This window comes from Choloepus didactylus, chromosome 4 (genome assembly GCF_015220235.1).
Source record: "Choloepus didactylus isolate mChoDid1 chromosome 4, mChoDid1.pri, whole genome shotgun sequence".
Classification (NCBI taxonomy): Eukaryota; Metazoa; Chordata; class Mammalia; order Pilosa; family Megalonychidae; genus Choloepus; species Choloepus didactylus.
Genome location: NC_051310.1, coordinates 64,373,289 through 64,383,080, shown reverse-complemented (window position 1 = coordinate 64,383,080; position 9,792 = coordinate 64,373,289).

Below are 9,792 nucleotides of genomic sequence, written 5' to 3'. Positions count from 1 at the left end.
GAATTCTTTTTCAGCTTTTTAAATGTTTTCTGTATGAGGTAATACTGACATTCATAGCTGCTGAACTCTAACTCTGAGTATCAGTTGTCAAAAAGATACCAAAATTTCCATAGACTGATAAGGTAATAAACAAAGAGCTCAGGAATATATATAACTGTCATAAGAGCTTTCAATCTAGGGACCTTTACAAGAAGCCTTCCTCTGATAACCTGTGCTCTAAGATTCAATTCTCAGAGTTTACACATTGCAGTTTGTCCATATTAGTGATGCATCATAATGTTTCACTCAAAATGCTGTCCTCAAGATCCATTCACTTAGTTGTATGACACACAACTTCATTCATTCTTGCAGCTGCTCAATATTCTATTGTATGCATATAGATATACAGTTCAGCAATCAGTTCATCAGTCAATGTACCCTTAGGTCACATCCATCCATTGCAAATCATTAATATTGCTGCCATAAACACCAGTGTGCAAATGTCCATTCATGTCCCTGCTCTCAATCCTTCCAAGTCTATACCCAATAACAGGGTTGCAGGACCATATGGAAACCTCTTGCTTAGCTTCCTGTGGAACCCATCACACTGCCCTCCAGATGGGTGGCACCATTCTACTTCCCCACCAATGGTGATTAGGTACATCCCTCTCTCCAGGTTTTCTCCAGCACTTATATCCCTGTTTATTTTTAGAGATTTTTATTCTCACACTACACATTCCTTCCTAAGTAAATAATCAGTTGTTCCCTGTATAATCACATAGTTACACATTCACATTTTCAGCACCATTTTTATCCCTCATGTAAAAACATTCTTATATTTGTATATTTGTTCACAATCATTGACCACTCTAGGATTCACTAAGTTATACCATCCCAGTCTTTATCTTCTATCTTTCCTTCTGATGTCCTACATGCCCCTAACCTTCCTCTTTCAACCATACTCATAGTCATCTTTGTTCAGTGTACTTACAATATTGTGCTACCACCACCCAGTATTGTGCTATTCATTTCTGGATCTATTCAATCAGTCCTCTTGAACATTCTGTACTCCTACAGCATCAAATGTCTGATCTTTAACCTCTTTCTATTTCCTGGTGTTTTCTTCATTAACTCTTCTCCAAACCTCTCTCTGCTGGCTTTTCCTGTCTGTAGCACTCCCTTTAGTACTACCTGTAGAGAAGCTTTCCTGTTCACAAACTCTCTCAGTGTCTGTTTATCCATAAATATTTTAAACTCTCCCTCATATTTGAAGGACAGATGTGCTGGATATAGGATTCTTGATTGGCAGGTTTTTTTTTTTTTCAGTATCTTGAATATATCATACCACTGTTTTCTTGCCTCTATTGTTTATATTGATAAATCTCCAATTGTTCTTATTGAGCTTCCCTTGTATGTGATGGATTGCTGTTCTAATGTTGCTTTCAGAATTCTTTTTGTCTTTGACATTTGACAATCTGAATACTAAGTGTCTTGGAATAGGTCTAATTGGATCATTTATGTTTGAGGTATGCTGTACTTCTTGGATCTCTACCTTTATATCTTTCATAAGAGTTGGGAAATTCATTGAATGTTTCATCTATTATTCTTTCTGTCCCTTTTCCCTTCTCTTCTCCTTCTGGGACACCTCTAACACATATATTAGTGCATGTTATGTTGTCATTCAGTTATCTGAGCCCTGCTCATATATTTCCATTCTTTCTCCTATCTGTTCTTTTGTGTGTAGGATTTCACATATCCTGTTCTCCAGGTCAGTAATACTTTCTTCTGCCTCTCCAAGTCTGTTGTTGCATGTCTCCATTGTGTTTTTCATCTCTTCTATCGTGTCTTTTATTCCCATAAGTTCTACAATTTGTTCTTACAAGCTTATGAATTCTTTCTAATGTTCACCCAGTGTCATCTTTATATCCTTCATCATTTTTGTCACTTTTTCTTTCAAATCATTTATTCGCTATAGAAAATTTGTTTGAACATCTTTAGTTAGTTGTTTCAACTCTTGAATCTCACTTGAAATGCTACTTTGTTCCTTTGACTCAGCCATATCTTCATGTTTCCTGGTGGGGTGCATGATTTTTGTCTGTCTAGGACGTGGTTTTCTTGATTAATTTATTCTGGAGGTTGTTTTCTTTCTTTTGCCTTGGATTTTCTGGTTGGTTTTCTTGGATCTCTGTATTTCCTTATTTCTCTCACTGGCCAGTTTTCAGGTTGGCTATGCCCTCCAGTCTTCCCTGAAAGTCAGTCACCCACCATTACCTGCCACAAGGTGGGGAGGTAGGCAGTGGGCACTCCAGCAATTTCACTCTGTGTGGTAATACAGATCTGCTGGCTTCCAGTGGTGCTCTGCTTTCCACCAGCCAGCAAGACATGGGTTTCTTTTAGAGCCCCATTTGCCAGTTGGGTTGTCCATATTTCTCATCTGAAACCTGGCTGGGTTTCTGTTCAGGGCAAATAGACCAGCTCCTGTGGTCCTAGTAAAGGTTCTGGAACATCTTTTTAAATGTTTTATTCCCTTGAATTTTCTGGACTGTCCAACAGATGGTGCTGTTCAATAACATATTCATCCTCAGAGGCTGCTTTGCCTCTGAGCAGATTGCATCTACACAGCTGTGCTGATACTGTGGGATTCCTGTGTCCTCAATTTGCCAGACAAATGAGTGGGGTAAACCTGAGGCAGAGTTTTCCCTCAGCTGACCCAGGACTCCAGCTGCCCCCAGGCAAGGAAACAGCCACAGGTTGCTGCTTTCTTCAAGGATTGGGGAAGATTTTTCAGACCCTGGACTGGAAATGTAGTCTTTGTCCATGTTTTCTCAGGCTCTTTGTCCCTCACTGACCTGGGCATAGAAATGTCCTCCCCTGTCCCCCAGGTATTCAAACCATGGGAGTATGTCTCCCTGCTCTGAGAGATTTAAAATCTGTGTGCCTGGTGACAGGGGTCCTGTCTGCTTAGTCTGTTCCTTTCCTAAAATGAGCCCTAGTGTGGGTGAGACATGAGGACCAGCCTCTATGGGATGGAAGATTCCTACCTGATATTTTTTCTCTTTCTTCAATTCAGCATCTGCAGGGTCATTCTCAAGCCTATATCTTCCTCCAGAGTTTTAAAGAATTCAGAATTGTCCTTTTATTTTCACTGAATCTCTGGATAGGAGTTTTGAGTAGCTGTTTACATTGCATGTTGATGGTGTCAATCTGTGGTTGAGTATTAAAAGTTCTTTGTATGTTTTGGATACAAGTCCTTTATCAGAAATTTGTTTTGTAAATATTTTTTTCCAGTGTATGACTTTTCTTTGCATTCTCTTTTCAGTGTCATTCACAGAGCAGAAGTTTATAATTTTAATAAATTCCAACTTACCAATTTTTTCTTTCATGTATCAGGTTTTGCTGTTGTTTCTAAAGTCTCATTGCCAAGGTCATCTAGATTTTCTTCTATCTTATTTTCTAGAAGTATTGTAGTATTCCTTTTTATATTTATGCCTATGATCCATTTTGAGTTAATTTTTGTTAAAAGTGTAAGGTCTATGCTTAGATTCCCTTTTATTTACATGTGGATGTCTGACTGTTCCAGCAGCACAATTTGTTAACAAACTATTCTTCTCTTGAAGACAGTTTTACAACAATGTAGTTCACAAAGGGTGACAATGTGATTATGAAAACCTTGTGAATCATACTCCCTTTATCCAGTGTATGGATGGATGTGTGGATAAGTGGGGACAAAAACTAAATGAAAAATAGGGTGAGATGGGGGGATGATTTGGGTGTTCTTTTTATTTTTATTTTTTATTCTTATTCTGATTCTTCCTGGTATAAGGAAAATGTTCAAAAACAGATGCACAACTATATGATGGTACTGTGATCAGTTGATTGGACATCATGGATGGTTGTATAGTATGTGGCTATATCTCAATAAAACTGAATAAAAAAAGTAAAAATAAACTAAAACATGAGCTATTCTTTTATACTGAATTGTCTTTGCTTGTCAAGGATCAGTTGACTATATTTGTACAAGTCTGTATCTCAGCTCTTAGTTCTGTTCCACTGATATATTTGTTGATCCTTTCATAAATATCAAACTGTCTTCATAACTGTAGGTTTATAATAAGTCTTGAAGTAGGGTAGTGTTAGTCCTTCAACTTTGCTTTCCTTCAGTTTGTTTTGTATATTATGGGTCTTTTACCTTTCTATATAAATTTTAAAATTGGTTTGTTGATATCCAAAAAATACCTTCCTGGGATTTTGATTGGTTTTCCATTTAACTTACGGATAAAATTGGTAAGAATTGACATCTTGGCCATATTCCATGAATATGGAATATTTTTCTAATTATTTATAGGTCTTTCTTGATTTCTCTCATAGTTTTGTATTTTCCCTCATATAGGTCCTATGCATATTTGTTAGATTAAACCTGTTTCATTTCTTGTGCTATTTAAAAAAATGTGTTTTTAATTTCAAATTCCAGTCAGCAATTGATAAAAGGAAGAGTTTATACAACAAATTTATGGCTATCATATTTTGGATTTTTATTTTCTGATTTCTCTCCCAATTTTCAGTGGCTGTGGTTAATTCCAAACTCTGTCCTTCCTTTTTTCAGGCCAGAAAACTTAAGGGCTTCCTCTTAGAGTTTTAGTAGTTTATGTAGTACTGCCATCAGATTTAACTTCTGGCTAAAAGCTACAAACATCTGAAACTCACCTTGTGCCATCCCTTCTTTCAAGAGCTTGTCTTCCTCCAGACTTGGTCTTTTTATGTTCTCAGTACCTTTAGTTTGGTGCTTTGTTTTGTTTTTGTTCTTTTTTCTAGCATGTATGGTTATTGTCTGTCAGGTTAGTATCTAGTAGGAGCTTAACCAGCCATATCAGCAGCAGAACCCTCCATGTTTTTATAATTTTAATTAACATTATCATGACTCCATCTTTGACTCATGGGATACAAAGAGTTAACAGTAGAGTGGCATATGGGAAAAAACACCTTTTGCACATGATGGACTATACTTAATAGGAGTACCTTACTTGTAACACACTAATACTAGGGAGAAATAATTAGGTGCTAAGAGCTTTGGGGTACTTGGGGATATGATAGTTTAAAATTGAGAGTGATGAGGATTGGGCATTGTTTATCTTGGACAGAATATATGCTATGTGAAATTAGGAATCCCCTAATTAATAAGACAAGCCCTCAATCTTTGGCTTGCTCTTGTGAAACTTATGGCTGTATAGGCAGGCTAAGCCTACCTATGGTTGTGCCTAAAAGTCACTTTCAGAGAACCTCTTTTGTTGCTTAGATGAGGCCTTTCTCTCTCTAAGCCCAACCTTACAAATAAATTCACTACCCTCCCTGCAACATTCTATCTTGACTGAAAGGGTAAAGAAAATTAAAATAAAGTTCAGTGGCTGAGAGATTTCAAATAGAATTGAGAAGCTATCCTGGAGTTTACTCTTATGCAAGCTTAAATTATATATTCCAAATGGCCACAGTTTGTCAGGCCCAAATTGACAGTAGTGTGGAGAATCCTAAAGAATACCCAGGTCCCTGTCTAAGATTCTATAAGTTTCACTCACTAAGTTTATTTTACAGAAACTTAAATCCTCAAGAGTGTGGCCATGCCAGATAACTCCCCAAAACCAGAGGCAACAACCTCTTCAAGAACATCAGCTAGATGCATCCCCCCTTCACTGTAATGCCAACACCCCTATTCAATATGAAAAATTAGGGTTATCACTGCCCAGATAACCCTGAAGATTGAAGACAGTGATCTAACAAGAGGGAGGTATAGTAACAGAGAATATTTAACAAAAGAATATTAATACTGAATCTTTATACATATATATGTGTGTATTAGTTTCTAGGGTATTAGAAAAACTAGAAGAAAAATAACTGAAAGGATCAGAACTGTAACCCATAACATTCTTTGGTATTTCCTCTATTGCTGCTTGTTGAGTTGTACTTTGGGAGTTAACACTTTTCAGTATATATGTTATATTTCACATTAAGGAAATAACTGAAATTGTGGGATTGTAACTCATAACATTCTTTGAGGTTTGCTTTGTGGCTGCTTGTTGAATTTTGCTCTGAAAGTTATCACTTTTATGTATATATATATATATATATATTATTTCATAATAAAAAGTTTAAAAATTTATAAAAATTAAAAAAAATTACAATAATGACAAAACACTATTATCCAACATTCGTAGGATGCCTCCCTTGTTTTAGGCACCATCTTAAGAGTTGATATTGATTATTCCATTTAATCTTCAAAAAGATGCCAGTGAGGTAGATGCTATTATTCCCAGAATAGAAAACAAATTTAGTTACTAGCAGAGTCAAGATTTGAGCCCCTACAGTCTGACTCTAATGTCTGGGGATTTGACTAATAATGCCAAAGTACTTGTACAAATAAAATCCAAATAGAAACTGTCCTGTCCCCTCAACTCCAATGCTTAATGATTATAGGAATTCCACTGTTTTATCAGGTACCATCTCCAGTTATTTCAGTGAATGCTCACAGAATTCTTCTCTAAGTTTGGCTTGTTCATTGTTTGCCAACTTATCTAGACAAACTGTAGGACTCTGCTTGCTTTGTATGGCTGTTAGTTACTCATTATTTTCCTACAGATCTGTTGTTTTCTCTGCCTTGATATTCTTCAAACTACGTCATTTTAATCTGGATCCACACTTATTCTTATTCTCACAAATAAAAAGAACAGTCTATGATGTTTGCTAGTATGATACAGAATGGAGAGAGGAAGGTGGAATTTAAAAGTAGAAAAGGAAAACATATGAGTGGATATAAGTTTTATTTCCAGAATCCATCAATCATTTTTCTCCATAGAGAGTATTGTACTCATGTCTCCTTATTGCCCTGTTTGGTCACAATGTGGTAGGAGGTACTTCTGTGAATAGTAATCTCTCTAACTCACAGTAGAGCCCTCAACTCTTGAAATATATGAATATCCAGAGATAACCACTAAAGTCACTTTCATCCAGATGCAACAACCTTGCCCTTCTTTGTCTCAAACATTGATACTTTAAAACTTTGTTTAAATAGGACTTTTCCACACAGGTTTTTTTTCTTCTGCCCCAACAGTAGCTGGAAAATAAGAAACAGAAATTTCTAAATATTGTTTGTTCCTGCTCTATATTCATAAAATATTAAGACTACTGGGATTAAGTCTGGTGCACTGCTAGTGTTAACATATCTTAGAGTTGTTTATTATTCTCTATGGTGAAGAAAATTCAGTAGTTAATTGTTGTATTAGTATTACTGCTGTAACTAACTATCCAAAATGCCATGGCTTAATACAACACATTTTTTCTTAAAGTTTTAAAAGTCAAGAAACTTGAAATGGGTCTCAATTTGCTACAAAGTGTAGGTAGAGCTGTATTCTTTATGAGGCTCTAGGGAGACATCAATTTTCCTACCTTTTCCAGCTTGTATAGGCTGTCTGCATTCCTTGGATTGTGATTCCCTTCCCATCTTCAAGCCAGCAAACACACAGTCCCAATCTTTCTCACATCACATCAGTCTGACACTGAATCTCCTGTCTATCCACCACCATGTGAATTATCCATGATGTGTCTGGTTGAGGCTTTTTATCCAGGCTTTCCTGACCACTCTGCTGTCAAGGGTCTCTTTTTCTGGCCAGTCTGCATTAATGTTTCCCCAACTAAATGGACTCTGTGTACTCCACCAAATCCTGCTCTGTTTTAAATCTTAGGCTTCACACATGGCTGTGAGAGAACGGAACTCAATTCTAGAATTCTCAGTCTGCCTTGTTTTCACAATGTTGAAGATCCTGGCTCCAAGAATGGGCAAGAAGTGCTCTGAGTTTCTGCTCTGTATCTTACCACCTCTGACATATTTTGCCAGTGACTTAATCTATCTGAGCCTTACTTTCTTCATCTGTGAAATGGGAATATGGTCACATGGATTTCAAAACATTGTTCTCAAGTTCAGTTCAAACATTATCCAAAGTATTATCTTATATAGGGTCAACTATAGGAAGGAGGACCAACATAACAAGGCTCAGGAGGTTCCAGAAATTACAACATGGGCATGCTTAGGAGACCATTATTCCTCCAGCCACACAAATATGTACAATTTTCAACTTGACTAGATATTGTGAATTAGCTTTTCAGAATTTTATGTATTTTTGTTAATGTTACTTTTAGTGGTGTTTATATTAATTATATGAAAGTGCCATAATTTCTAACACACACTACTTTCCTCCATAATTTTTCTATTATATCAACAGTGATGAAATGTATATTCCCATGGATAAACCTTACCTATTTTTTAATTTTGTAAATTTCTAAAGGGTTTTCTTGATGTATATATTTCTATACTATTATTATAATTTGGTTTTGGAGGTAAGAGCAGTTGATACTATGTCTACTAAACAGACAATATGTGATATGGTCACTCCAGGTAATGTTGATCTCATCTAAGCTACTGATAAATACCACCTAAAAGCTGGTCCACCAATTCCTAGTTCATAGTAACTTTCAGATCACTAATGTTTACCTGCAACCCTAGAACCTATGTTCATGCCTATGGAAGTTTTGTTGAGTCTATATGCTATACAGGAAAACAACAAAAAAAGTCTGAATTCTTAATCCTATTTCTGACATCCTTTATAAGTAGAATGGATACAGAAAAAAGAGAGAAATTCATGGAAGCAAAAAGCTGAAAGCAACAGAACTGAAAGAGGAGAGAAAAACCTACATTGCAATGTGCCTTGCCATGTGGCAGAGGAGCCAAGAATAGCCAGCAGGTGGTCTTTGGAAAGAAAGTATCACCTTGATGATGCCTTGATTTGGATATTTTCCTGGCCTCAAACTGTAAGCTAACAAATTCCCATTGGTTAATCCAACCCATTTCATGGTATCTGCTGTGAACAACCTAGGAAACAAACACAGTAGCTTTGGCCACTTTGGCTTCAGTAGGCTAATAGGAGTCTAAAAGAAGCCATGGAAACACTGTGTGCTCACAGAAAAGGTGTGGAAACCAACTGTGGTGCATGAGCTGACAGTATCCTTGAAGAAAACCTGTAATGACTCCACCAATCTCAGGAAGAACCCAAGGTGAGAATCTTGATTAGGGATGATGGGAACTTCCTGTTACTTCCAGCCCTCTTGTTGACACTTGCCATTCTTCATTCTCTTTCCAAATTTCCCATGCACTCTACCTTCATTTTCCCTCACTGACACCTTTTCCTTATTCATTGTTATTGCTGCACTGTCAACATTTACACCATGAAAAGCAGAAGTGACCCAGATAGACACCTTGAAAAGACTCCATGGAGAAGGCCTTCACTTCCAGAAGGCCAGCCAGCAGCATGAACTCATTGTCAATTTCAAGATTTTACATAGATATTATATAATATATATACATATAATATACACAGATATTATGATCAGTGTCACTGTATCCTAGATTTATTTTCTTACATGTAAAACCATCATTCTCAGAAAAATGCTCTTATCCCTGAAAACATTTCAAGCTTTGCTGTCTTGTGATGGGGGAAAGGGCAGAGCCCTGACACAAGCCTGTGATCAAATTTCATGTTACTAATTATGAACTGAGTTCTCAGAACATAAGTAGAGACAGAACTGAGAGCAAGCATAACTGAGAGTGGAAGAAGGACATACTATTTATAGGTTTTGATAAGTCACCTCTCCACATCAAAATAGTTCTGAGTTCTGTGTCTACCCATGTACTGTGAACTACATTCAAAGTTAGTAACATGAAATTTGATCAGAGGTTAACCCCAAAGCAAACAGAAGAAAAGAAATAACAAG